This window comes from Mandrillus leucophaeus, unplaced genomic scaffold (genome assembly GCF_000951045.1).
Source record: "Mandrillus leucophaeus isolate KB7577 unplaced genomic scaffold, Mleu.le_1.0 Scaffold525, whole genome shotgun sequence".
Taxonomy (NCBI): Eukaryota; Metazoa; Chordata; class Mammalia; order Primates; family Cercopithecidae; genus Mandrillus; species Mandrillus leucophaeus.
Genome location: NW_012105642.1, coordinates 2,539,285 through 2,552,812, shown reverse-complemented (window position 1 = coordinate 2,552,812; position 13,528 = coordinate 2,539,285). Strand labels below are relative to the sequence as shown.

The following is a 13,528-nucleotide window of genomic DNA, read 5'->3' as shown; positions in this document are numbered from 1 at the left end:
GGAACTAAAACAAATTGTTACAAGGGCAAAATGCTAACTCAGTGTTGAAATGGTCTAATATTACGACCCATAATTAAGATCAGGCAGAAAAGTACATCTCTCCACTGAGGACAAATCAGTAACAACTAAGTGTTATGGTCATTAGAGCCCCAATGAAACTGCCATCTAAAGCTTGTGGAAGATCTTGTCCACTCACCAGCAGTCACCTTTGTTCATGCGAACAGCAGCCAGATGTGGCTAAGTGCATTTTACACACACCAGCAGTCACCTCTGTTCATGCGAACAGCAGCCAGATGTGGCTAAGTGCATTTTACACAATGAGTTCATGAATGAGAATGATAGTGCATGCATGGAGCATTTGCATGCCAAGCAAGAGAAATGTTTCAGCTATCACCAAACTACTATAAAAAATCTACATCTGTGGGCAACACAGGTGATGTGTTGTCAATTAGCAAGTGTCTTAATCAGAGGTTCACTACAATGAAAGGAAAATGTAGAACAGGGAAGAAAAAGGCAATGAAGAGCAGAAAATAAAACAAAGTAAGCTAATTTACTAGACACTATGTGCCATGTTCACATGCATTATATCTTCCCATTCTCACAAACTTGTGGTGCTACATCTTTCTTTTTTTTTTAAACCAAGATTCAGAGAAGTTAATCAGCATGCTCAGAGCCACACAGAAATGGAGAAGAAACTTTCTTCCTGGCGTGCCCGACTTGGCATATGCCAGTCCACACATGTAAGACACTGGCATGCCACCCAACCTGCCAAGACTCAATAGAATTGCTCACACAATTTCCCTCTCCACCAATTCAACCCTTCTGTTATGGTGACATATCTCTTCGGTATAGGATGCAGTTTCTTGGTTTGCTGAACTTTGTACAAGTTCTGCCTTCTCTGAACTCCAAGTGCACTTTGGAAGTAGGCAGAAAAGAAGGTCCCCTTTTATTCTATTCTAAGCCTCACTGGTCTTCTCCCTGTTGATCAAGCATACCAAAGTCCTTCTCACCTCTGGGCTCTGGCTTACAAAGCTCTTCCCTCTCCATACCCTTTGCCTGGCTAACTCTCCCATGACCTTCAGATTTTGGCTTAAATAAACGTCACTTCTTTAGGGAGGTCTTCTCTTCGAAGGCTTTATGTTACATTCTCCTGGCCTCATGTACTTCTTCACTGGACTTAACACAGCTATCATTTTACACTTACTTGTGTGATAATTGGATTATTACTTTTATCTCACATCAGACAGCAAGCTCCACATGGGAAAGGAACACACGTCATCTGTTTTGCTCACCACTGTACTCCCAGCTCATAGAAAAAGATCTGCACACAAGTGGGGCTGTCGATATCCGCCAAATGATTGCAGTGAATGTCATGTTCTAAGAACTGTACCAAGTGCTTTCCCATACATTCTCATAGCAGCCCTATGGGTAGACATTATTTCTCCTTTCTACAGATGAGTTTGGGGGCAATAAATTGAGTCTTTTAACCAATACTGAGCATAGCTATTACGTGACAGAGTTGAGATTCAAACCTGTCTGGTCTGAGCCCCTGTTTTTCTGCTTTGTTGCAGAATTCCTACAGATGATCACTTAATTATTTTGATTTGCTTCTATTCACTCTATCACCCCAGTGAGTCTGGAAACTCGTCTGGACAGAAATAACACCATGTACATTTTCTTCAACCCTCATATCACCTTTCTAATAGCACTTGATACTCAACATGCATTTAATGAATACTTTTTGATTAATAACACTTCCTTGGCAATAGTATCACAAAAAGCATTCCCAAATGAGCTCAACTTTCTATAATAACCTCTCTAAAGCAGTAACATAGTAATATCTCTGAGTATAATACAGGTTTATGAACTACTCATTTTCTACCAAAATACAGATGAAATAACTTTGTAAAAATTATTTTAAAGAAGCAATATGGTAAAATGAAATAGACATATGATATGGAAATCCCTTTCCTCTTTCAATGACTGAATATTTGCTAAGTACATTTTCCACATGCCAAATGCTTTCATAGGTGCCAGGGACCTAAGACTCAATCACGGTCTTTTCCCTTAAGGAGCTGCTTGGTGGTGGTGGTATTACAGGATGTAAATAAAGATAACACATGCTAGACTTGAGTGAGGACAAGGAGATGTGGGAAAATCAAGGACAGTGTGACTAACTCCGTCTGGAGGAAAACCAGAGTTAAGAGTATTGTTCCTACACATACTTCTTACTAGCTGTAAGATACTGGGAAGATCCTTGTCTCGGGTTTTTTTCCCACATCTTTAAAATGGGGATAATACATAACTCCCAGAGTTGGTATGTGTTCCTCTCAGCACACTTAGAAAACTCTATTTATTGGCTTGCAAGGGTAGCCAGGTGACCAGCTGTGCGGTACTGGCTTTCCCCCAGAGCTAAGAGTCTGGATATCTACAATTACCTGTAAATGTGATCACAGCAATTGGGAAGCACTGATGATGCGGATTAAACAAGACAATGAATATGAAGTTCTCTACAAATAATTACTATTTCCATCTCACAAAGAATTCAAAGAAAATCAAGTTAATGATATCCTCAACTCTTCCCTTCATGCAAGTGAAAATCAGCTAGCTGAAACATGGGAGGTGCTAGGGAGGCCAACTCATAGCAACCGGCCTCTGTGGATTCACCAGGGATCTCCCTAAGGGTCACACCTGATTTGGCTTGTCTGGTGACTCACTCTCTTTTTTTCTTTCTTTCCTTTTTTTTAAGAGACAACATCTTGCTTTGTCACTCTGGCTAGAGTGCAGTGGTGTGATCAGGAATCACTGCAGCCTGGACCTCCTGGGTTCAGGTGATCCTCCTGCCTCAGCCTCCCAAGTAACTGGGACTACAGGTGTGCACCACCATGCCCAGCATGCCTGGTGACTTTCTCTTGCTTCCAGAAAGATCTGTGGCTAAATTGCACTGTTCTAATCTGGTCCTAACCAGGAGCCTTGTGGTTTGGTCAAGATACAAGGTAATGATGATACTAAGAATTAACAATAACAATGGTAGCTGCATTGTCTATGGACCATTTACAAGATGCTCAGCATTGTTCTCAGAGTTTTACATGGCCCAACAACCTTAATGTTACAATGGATGCAGAGAGATGAAGCTTTTGGGTTTGTTACAATGTCTTAAATTCAGCTCTTCTTGGTGGAATGATAGCTCTGAATCTAACACATTCTCTTTATTTGGAAAATGTGATTCCATGAATTACCAGTTAGGGGCATTATAATATTTTCAGATAGAAAAGAGAGAGTGGGATACAGAAGAGGATCTAGAAACAAACAATAAAAGGCTCTAATGTATTCACCTGTTTGCCAGTTCTTTCAAGGCACATCAGCAGAATCCAGATTTCTCATGTCTGGACAAATATAAAGCAATCTAGGGGTCTACCACGAAAGGTGACAGCCATGTGAACTACTGGCTTCATAAAATACCTAGTCTGAGTCTTCTTGTCCCTTAAAATCTCTCCGCTTGCCTCAGAATTAGCATCCTCAGAATGCAGACCTTGTAGCAGCAGAAATATCAGATGTGAACATAAATACTTCTACTCATTGCTACTATATGCTAAGTATGTACCTTGGAACAGGAACTGTTCTAAAGACTTTATATGCATGTTCTCACTGAATGATTCCAACGATTCTAAAAGGCAGGCTCTATTATTATCCCATTTTGCAGATTTAGATACTGAGGTTCCATGAAATCACTCTAGATCACACAGCTGAGAAGCAGTTCTGAAACTAATTCTTCCCAAATCTAGGACATGCCTTGTTACCCACTCCTTCCCCTGCCTTGGGCTGCACGTCCTGTAATACAATGGCAATGACTGACACATTGCTCTGATGCTTCACTTGCCTGTCAGAAGGACACCTTAAAGCAAAACAATCTTTAGAAGCGAATCTCAATTAGTAGTTTTTAATACTGCTAGCAGTTTGAAGCTCATAAAAATCATTCAGTACTTTTCATGGCTGGGCGTGGTGGCTCACACCTGTAATCCCAGCACTTTGGGAGGCCGAGGCAGGTGGATATCTTGAGGTCAGGAGTTCGAGACCAGTCTGGCTAACATGGTGAAACCCTGTCTCTACTAAAAATACAAAAATTAGCTGGGCATGGTGGCAGGCATCTGTGATCCCAGCTATTCAGGATGCTGAGGCACAAGAATTGCTTGAACCCCGGAGGCAGAGGCTGCAGTGAGCCAAGATCGTGCCACTGCACTCCAGCCTGGGCGACAGAAACAAGGCTCCATCTTAAAGAAAAAAAAAAAATCATTCAATACTATTCATTAGAGTCAGCAACCTACTTATTTCTGCAAATATCGGCAGTAATTTTTTCAAAATTAATCACTTTACCTGTCTTTTCCCTGTGTAACAAAAGATGCTTTTCAATTTTTAGACACCTTCTAAATTTAGACAATGATGATATAACTTAATAGGCAGTGAGATGGTAATGGTTAGGAGAATGCAATCTGTATGTATTCTCATCCCTTTAAAATGATTTAAAGAGGGTTTATAAATATGTTGTTAATAATAATTTTAAAAGATAATTCAATGATTGGTTAAATAAAAATACCAAACTAGATTTCAAAATTAAAAGTAGTAAAAAAAAAAAGTGATTTATTTTACATAGACTTTAATATGGAATTATGTAATTTTTTGAGCGGAATGGGCTGAAAGCTAACGTAGTCCAGTCCTCTTGTTTTATCGCTGCAATTAAAGAGGAAGAAACATAGCCAAGCACTTTAACAGTACAGGTTTCGAGTCAGACAGACCCAAGTTCAACCCCTGCTTCTCCACTGACCAGCTCTTCCCCTATCATTCACAAGTCACAGAGGCAGTTCTTGAAAATGCCCTGCCTGGGAAGCAGGAATGCCATAAACTGAGAATTCAAATAAAGGACTCTCTCCTCTAAAACAGATGTGTATCCATTCATTCATTCATCCACTTGACAAATATTTATTACATACACACTAGTTGTTTGACCTTGGGCAAGTTACATAGTTGCAGTCTGCCTTGGTTTCCTGAGCTATAAAGTGGGTGTCTGTCTACATTACAGAGTTGTTGCAAGGATTAAAGGAGTTAATGCACATAAGGTGTTGGTGGTGGGTCTTAACACGTTGAAAAGGCACAGTGTAGGATATCATTATTCTACTGCTACTACTATATGCTACGTTAGGAAAAATGGTGGTCACTAAAGCATCTCATTTGCATAGAACTAACCTCTCGCTCCAGAGATCAATCCTGGTAGTGAAGCCATTTGGGAACTTGTTCGCCGGGACTCCAATTTGACAGTGTGAATGAATGCATGAAGAGAAAAATATCCCACCAGCATTTGCCCACTATTTTGTGTTTTGCCTTCAGATGGCTTTGAAGTGACCTACGTATTTCACATGGCCTTCCCGTGAGAAAGGATGAGTTTCTGAGTATGTGAGGAAGCTGGCTATGTCCCTGTGGAACACAGCAAAGCTAACTGGTCCTTTGGGGGTTAGGCCTTACATGTAGTCCTCACTGCATGGAACCACAGTCAGTTGGAATAACCACCTAGAGAAAGCCAGTCATTGCTACTGCACTGCCTTATGGTTCTCTGACGGTCCGAAGAGTTCATGTAGATTCCACATGTGTCCTGGAAACGCTCAGGATATGGCTGAAGTCCTACCTAACTCTCACTCCTGATCCTGCAAACCACAGAGAATGAAAAGAACCTTGAGTAGTCGCGCGGCTTCTCAGTCTTACTTCTCATAGGAAACCTTACACTCATCAACCCAGAGAAACCAGAAATGAGACCTTGAGGGAAAGTTCTCTCCAAAACTCGTTCTGATGTGCAAGTCTTACTAAACAAACAACAAACAAACATAAGCTTGTATGAAATCTGTCTCCCCTGCTCTATATGTGTGATATGTGTGCATATCTGTATACACTGGTCATTATTCTCTGAAAGTTAAAATGTTCCTATCAAAGAAAAAACAAAAATCAACAAAAAATCATCAAAAAATGTCCATTCTTCCCACATGTTCTGGGTTGTCCTATTTTCTATCTCGTTTTCTAACTCTAGCTGCACTCTCCTATGAACCTTTCTTCCCAGATTGTCACAAGTATTTTTTAAGTGGCTAAGGTCAGCTTAAGATAAGCCATTAGGGAGGGGGTGTGGTTAATCCTTAGGTGGAGGGGAAACCCAGTTGAAGTTTCCCTGCATGATACTTTTTAATTGATGTGTCGCAGGTCCTTGCTTTTTTCGGTAACCCAAGAGCTGAGTCACCATCATCTTGTTACCGGTTAGGACTCCACAGTTTAGGAAGCAGCTACCATCTGAGTGGAAGACACTAGGTCTGAGAGAGGCAGGAGTCTCATGTCTTATCCCACCTCCAGTCTTCTCCTAGATGCGTGACCCCAGACAAATTCAACTTGTGCTAGGAAGAGGAGCCTCACAAGACCACTTCTTTTACAGATGAACTTCATTGAGTGACTTGTCCACAGTCACAATGAACCTTTCCATGACTGTGATCTCTCAGTTATTGGGGAAAAGGAGAAAGAACAATCACATTTGGTATCTCAGGATGTTACAGGTCAAATGAGATACATATTTAAGGATCTGGCAAAGTTTAAAGCTCTAAAATATGAGGCAGTGACAGCTTTGTCAACTCAGCTGCATCTTCTCTTCATGCAGCGTGTGCTGTCCTACGTTTATTGCTATCGACTTTCTGTTTCCAGCCTCCTCTCCTGTTTACTCAAGACACACTGAATTCTGACCAAGTCCTACAAGGAATTAACTCCATCTTCAGTTTAAAGTTCTCGACAAACTTAAGGAGTCTACCCTCTCTCAAGCAACCATCCAACATACTTATGTTCAACGAGGCTAGATCGAAAATCGTCTCCCGCTGAGCACTTGTATGGCAGGTAAAAAAGCCCGTTCTGTGAATTAACCAGTATGTTTCATAAAGCCTCTGCTGGCAGCCGACATCTGAATTAAGGCTGCTGCTTTTGTACTTCTGTAGCCTGCACTCTCACCATCATAGCACACTATGCTGCACTTGTCAGTCTCCTTTCTGTAACCCCGACTAGACTGAAGCTCACTGAGGGCAGAGGCAGGATCCTTGGCACTGCTGACATTTGGACCAGGTAATTCTTCATTGTGGGGCTGTCCTGTGCTGTGCATTTTGTTGAGCAGCATCCCTGGCTTCTACCCATTAGATGCCAGTATACCACCCTCATTTCTACCCTCACTTGTGACAGCAGCTGACAAAAAAAGGTCTCCAAATATTGCCAAATGTCCCCTCAGAGGCAAAAATCACCCTTGGTTGAAATCCTCTGTGCAGAATGCCTTTTTCATGCAGAGCACTCAAGAAATACTTGTAGGAGAATGCATAGGTTGATGGAAACAAAATGCTCCAATGTACAAGCTGCAGAAAAATCAAGCTAACTTATTTTAGTTTTATTGCTTTCTGTAACGCCTGGCATACAGCAGGTGCTCAACATATACTGGTGGGGTGAACAAATGTTTAATGATTGTAAATGGCTTCCTGTACCCCTGGTAAAATTTTTCCCCTCAGGTGGGCCCAGGTGAGGTGGTGAGCAACTGTCAATGCTAGGGAGAGAACAACAAAATCTCTTAGCTATGGAATTAGGGACTAGAAACATCTTACCTTGCAGAAAGGTAGGGGCTGTGCCCAGACCATTAGCTCTCCATATAATTCTAGCTCTTGGGACAGAAATCAAATTATTTGCACTGGTAATATTTAAATCATCTACCAGTGTTCCTGGATCCTTTAATGCACAACTCTGATAGGGCCGTGAAGCACCAGGAGGGTTGCAGGACATCCAGAAGGTCAGACATTGAGTCATTAGTGTCACTGCTGGGAATTGAGCCTGCGCCTTCCTGATTCTCTGTACAGTACTTGATTACACTGATTATTATGGATGCAAATTAAGACTTATCACTATTGTGAAATAACAATGCAGGTTAATGATATTCTTTATTGCCATGCTAACATTTTTTTTCTAGAGGGGAAAATTATAGGCATGAAACCAATTAAGCCACCTTTCTTTCTTTTAAAGCTTTTTTAGTTTTTCTAAAGGATGATTCTTTCTGTGGCTCACTGCTTAATAGTGCAAACTCATTTTTTGTTTCCTAGGTCTTACTGAGATAGATGCTAATATTGGTACTGCCCACTGTCCCCCTACAAATTGAAAATGACTAGGTTAATACATTATCTCACAAAGGGCAGTCATAAATAGGAAGAGCAAATATTTTGAAATGAATATTCAACGGACATTCTCCTGAAGAGGTTAGGCATTGCTGGAAATGCCTCCCTTGAAAATCTTTGTTTACAAGATTGCCCTTTCCTGGACACCACTGTAGGATGGCTCTCTTCCCTGGATTGAAATGGTGGCTCCAGAATACAATGGCAGACTAATTTATGTGTTCCCCAAACTTAAATAGTTTTCCTTTACTCCCAGGTCTACAAAATATCTGCCACAGAAACCTTTCACATAGAAGGATGTCATGTCATATGTATATTGTTAATGTAACCATGGTAACCAAAAATGCCACCAGTGTGTCTGTTTCATACACAAATGAGGGGACAGCTGTGGAGTCCACATGTCTGCCAGTGGTATAATAGATGTGAGCTAGGACAGCCTGGGTTGGAAAATTACAACTCATTTATATTAATCAGAGCTTTCAAATAACACTCCAACCTCTGAGCAATAAAGAGTATAAATGGAAGGCAATAAGCCACTCTAAAAGCAGTTTTCACTTCACAGATTTTAAAACTAAGTGTCTTAAGCTGATACAGCAGCATCTTTAGAGGGTACTCTGAAGTAAGAGTGGACAGAACCTTGGGAATGTATTATTCCAAGTTCACCCTTAGCTTCTTCGCATCTCAGTTCATTAGGTAAAATGGTTCCATATAAGTTAAATGTTTATGTTAATTGTGGTACTGGAGGTATGGCTTACATAAACCTTTTAGTAATCTCACTGATTATGGCAGTTAGTCCTTCCAGCCTTATTCTCCCAACTTGATTATGTTATACATGACAAAATTGAAGGTTGGTATGGAGTTAAGCAACTGATCCAAGATCATCCAGCTATGACTGGATAATAGCTTGCTAACCAATCAATCAACTGATAAAACTGTTAATAACTCCCGACATTTGCCTAGAGCTTTGAAAACATTCAAAAAGTAAAACACACAATAGTAGTAAAGCTTGCATATTGTTTCTTTTAAAAAACTGTAACATAAAATGGTATGTATTTCAATTATTGGATAATACGCTTAACAGTTCTACAGGGTGCCCATAAAGTCTGGAAACATTTATCATTTTATCATGGATTATAATGCAATGTCAATAAACCATTTATCATGCATTTATCTATATTTGAAAACTTGGGAGGCTACATTCTGTAACAGATCTGTAAAGCAGGTGAATGCTAATATGCTAAAACAAGAAATTAAAAAGCAAACTTCACCTAAAAAGACTTGAGAACAAATGGATCCCTTGGTCACTAAAGTATTGAATTTTACAGATAGGGTTTAACTTTTATCTCTATTCTGTACTTTGAGCCAAAACAAGAGAGAATAAATGTTTTTCTGACTTCATCTATATAATTTCATCCTGAATTAAATATTAATCAAAGCTCTATTCATGAGTTAAAGATACTTTCATTGTTCCCAGAAACATACGACTCTAAATGATCATATGATTCTAAAATGGAATTTGCTTTATCTCTAGATTGGCTTAACCCAAAATAGATGTTCAGCATAATTTTTAAAAATTAAATACAATATTTGAATAACCTGACATTAGTGCTGAAATGAATCATTCAGAGAACTATTATTTTGTAACTTAAAAATAAATTTTAAGTAAGCATTATGCAAGTCTTGTAAAAATGGCATCTGCATCCTATAATTTACCATATTTTATTTATGACTTATGGCCTACTTATGGTGGTATAAAAAGCCCACCATTCTGATTATTTATCATCATTATTTATATTCCACTGGCTTGGGAAGTAGCAATATAACTCTGTAGAGACCGATTTTCTTTAGTACCTAGTATATTCCCGTGAGTGTCACTGCTTTAGAATATGTGGTAATGGCTCTAGCAGTTTAGGTCAAGAAGGTGGCCTTAGCACAGACTAACTAGTGAGAGATCAGTGGTTGAGTTTTTCCTTGCTTTCCCAGAATTTCAGACATTAACCAGAGCTAGCTGAGGTTATTTTTTTAGAACCACAGTCTGCAGTTGGATCCGGTCTTGAGATCTTTTATTTAGCAGAATGATCCTTTTCTAATAATTAAACACTTTATTACTTTTATTTACCAAGGAATGAGTTCTAATCTTTCCTTTCATCAGACTTGCAGAATAAAGATTACACAGGCAGGTTAACTGCCAAAGATAAGGTTTCACAAATGTGAGCGTCGTTTTTAAGTTACCAGGTTTCAAAAATACCTTGATAACTTTACAACAAAATGGTTTATAGTCTAGAAATGTCAAGTTTATTTTAAGTTACCCTTCAACTCTATCGGGAAGACAGAATCCCAGGCGTGAAGAGCCAAATTAAGAGTTTATTATGATGATTTGTTACTTTCTGACTTCTATATAGCTCTAAGACAGAAAATGCAAACTTGGCTATAACATTTTCTTACTGAAAATGGATTCAATTCATTTTTCCCCTCCTGGGAAAATATGGCCTTATGTATAAAAGGCATTGAACCTGCAAAAATAACTTAAGGGAACATGTAAAATAGCAGACTAACATCTGTTGTCCACCCCTCCCCCCAAACACTGGGCCCTCCAAAACAATGTTGTCTTTTTTTTTCTGGTGGGGGGTGGGGGGTGCTGGATTTTAATGTCCCTTTCAGTGAATATATAGGATACAGGGGCAAATGCTGTTCCGTGAATAGGTTCTTTTTCCCTTCAACAGTGTTTGAGGTTGACAAAAGAAGAGGCCACTGGGGCTGGTTAGTCCTAGGTATTAATGAAATCGCCTGCCTCACGTGCGGCCCACACTGCCTGCCTTTTGTTCAGCTGTCGCACAATGCCAAGAGGTGAACAGTGCAGTGTGGTCACTCAGCTAATGTTAGACACAGCAGAAAGGCCCTTGCTCCACAGTCTATTGCACGACTGCCTCCCCGTTCACTGTTCTGTGACCTGAAAACCATTAGGGTAACTAGGGATGGGACAGTTGCATCACCTCCAGTTCTACAAGTTTGGTGCCTTAAGAGAACAGAAATGACTTTGACCAGACAGTGGACATTCTCAGGAGATCTTCATGTCGGTCAACAACAACGATCTTCTACCATAATGAATAGCTCTGAAGATGAGTACCAAATTTGAGCAAGAGTCAAATTATTAAAAGAAAACTCAAAAAGTTGAGGGGTGAATTCAGAAATCACTTCAAGCCGCCGGAAGTGGGTTAAAGTTACTGTCTGCTTCACACAAACCTTTTCCTAACTAGCACAGAATATCCAGCTTGAATACTGCACGAATATATACAGCCAGGTAAAGAGCAAGCAACACTTTGAGCTTTCAATACAATAGCACTTAAAGAATTTGTCTCTTGAATAAAGGTGTCAGCAAGCCATGGAATTTCCAAACAGAAAAACTCACACTGCGTCTTTATTCTATTTTCTTAAGGTCTATTGTTAACTGAAGACTCCTTGTCTTTTCAAATTCCTTCATGTGAATGGATGAGGCCAGACATCTGCCAGGATCCGCTCACATTTGCATGCAAATCAGAGACTTCGGGACACATATGGCCCTGGAGCCAATAACACTTTTACTCTAGATTTATACTGATTAAAGTGCCTTCCTGAACTTTCCACTCCTCCAGCCCTAGCTTTTAAAAATGAAATAATGAGCCTATTCCACTAATATTATTTAGACTGTCATGGCAAAACAAAACAAAACATGTTGTCTTTTATCCTCCACGCAAAAGCCCAAGTCGGCAGTACCTGTTTCCTCACCCAATTAGAATTCCACTTTTCCTTTACTAATTTAGGTTTGGGAATGAAAATACTTACAGTGGGATGGGATTTATACTCTTAGCCTTTGCCTGTGAGGTTCAAGTGCTTCAAAACCATTTGTACCCCGGCCAGTCATTCCCTCACGGCCAGGCTCTGTTCTTGGCGTTGGGGCTACAGCGGTGAACACGGCAAGCAAGGTCCCTTCGGGATCTGGCATCCGGGCCGAATCGCCTGGTCCGCGTTTCCGCGCGGGCTCCCCTGGAACCGTCCCGGGACGAGCGGCCCTCCCGCTGCTGGACTTTTCCCCCCAACCCCAGCCTGCCAGGCAGGGACTCCCTGGGCAGGAGGCGGGCGCCGCGGGAGGCGGGGAAGCGCCGAGTCGGCGGCTGCCCACACCCCTCTCCACTCAGCACAAAGGACACTCGCTGGCAAACTTTCCTCGCTTCTGACCCCGGCCGAGCCGGGAACTCAGCGCCGGCTCTGTTCCTGGCGGGGATGAGGCTTCCCTAACATTTTAGGCTCTCTGGCAAGCGTCCTTAGGGTGCCACTCCTTCTGGGCTCAAGGCTCACAGGCTGAGGTCTGTCCCTGCGTGGACCGCGGAGAGTTGGGTAGATTCTTCCCAAGGCTCTGACTTCAATACTTTCAATGCCTTGTCAATTATGCCTCTTGCCCCTTTCCCTTACCAAGGCCACCGCCAAGACACCCTTTTTCTTTTCCCTCCCCATAACCCGTCACTTTCCTTTCCCTCCTCTTGGCCCTCTTTCCAACTCCCTGGGCACCCTTTCTGCGCTGTTCTCCAGCCCCAGCTGCCTTCCCCAGTTCACATCCCGGCAGCCCTCCTCCCTCCCAGTCCCCGGGCACCACCCTCCCCTGGTCGGCCCCTGAAATCCATCGGGCTCGGCTCCAGTCACTGCCTTTTTCCTATTTCTCTCTGGCCTGCCTTCCCAACTAGCGCTCTCCCACACCTTTGTTTTTTGGTAAGGGGGACAGAGGGAAACGGGGCACTATATTCCCGTTTCCCGACTTCGTCATTTTCCCCAGCTCCATGAGCCGCGCCCCCTCGTCCCCCTTAGGCCCGCGATCTTATCCCGAGGTTCTCCAGACCCTGCAGAGTCTCCCACGCCACCAAGTTTGCCTCTACTTCCCCACAGTGCCTCCCACACCTCCCCCGCGGCGCGGCCGGCCAGGGCACTTACCCCGAGGCCCAGCTGGTGGGGGTGTTGGGGTGCGCACGGACCCGGCACCCGCGGCAGCAGCAGCAGGAGGAGGAGAAAGACGAGGAGGAGGACCGGCTGAGCGGCGCCTCCTTCCCGGTCCGCAGCGCGCACTGGCTCCTTGGGGGACCCCCGGCAGAGCACCAAGACTGGAGACGAGGCGGCGACACAAGCAACAGCTGCTGCACGAGGCTGGGCTCAATCGGCTCTTGGAGGCCAGGGCAGGGGGAGGCAGGATTGGGAAGGAGGGTCGGAGAAGTGGGGTGCAGAGGGCGGGGCAGCGAGCTGCCAGGTCCTGAGGAAGGCGCCCCAGGCGCCTAGGGATGCCG

At 42.5% G+C, this 13,528-nt stretch overlaps 1 protein-coding gene across 2 annotated transcripts in view; it reads right to left on the bottom strand.

The window, feature by feature from the left end:
• Nucleotides 1-13,528, bottom strand: part of LRRN1 (leucine rich repeat neuronal 1) — a 47,574-nt gene extending 34,046 nt beyond the window's left edge. Inside the window, exon 1 of one of the 2 annotated variants that reach the window (XM_011996818.1) lies at nucleotides 13,182-13,528. The gene's annotated coding sequence lies outside the window, so the exon portion shown is untranslated. Of the gene's footprint in view, nucleotides 1-12,041; nucleotides 12,432-13,181 lie in introns of those variants that run through there. The other variant, XM_011996819.1, reaches the window with a different exon arrangement.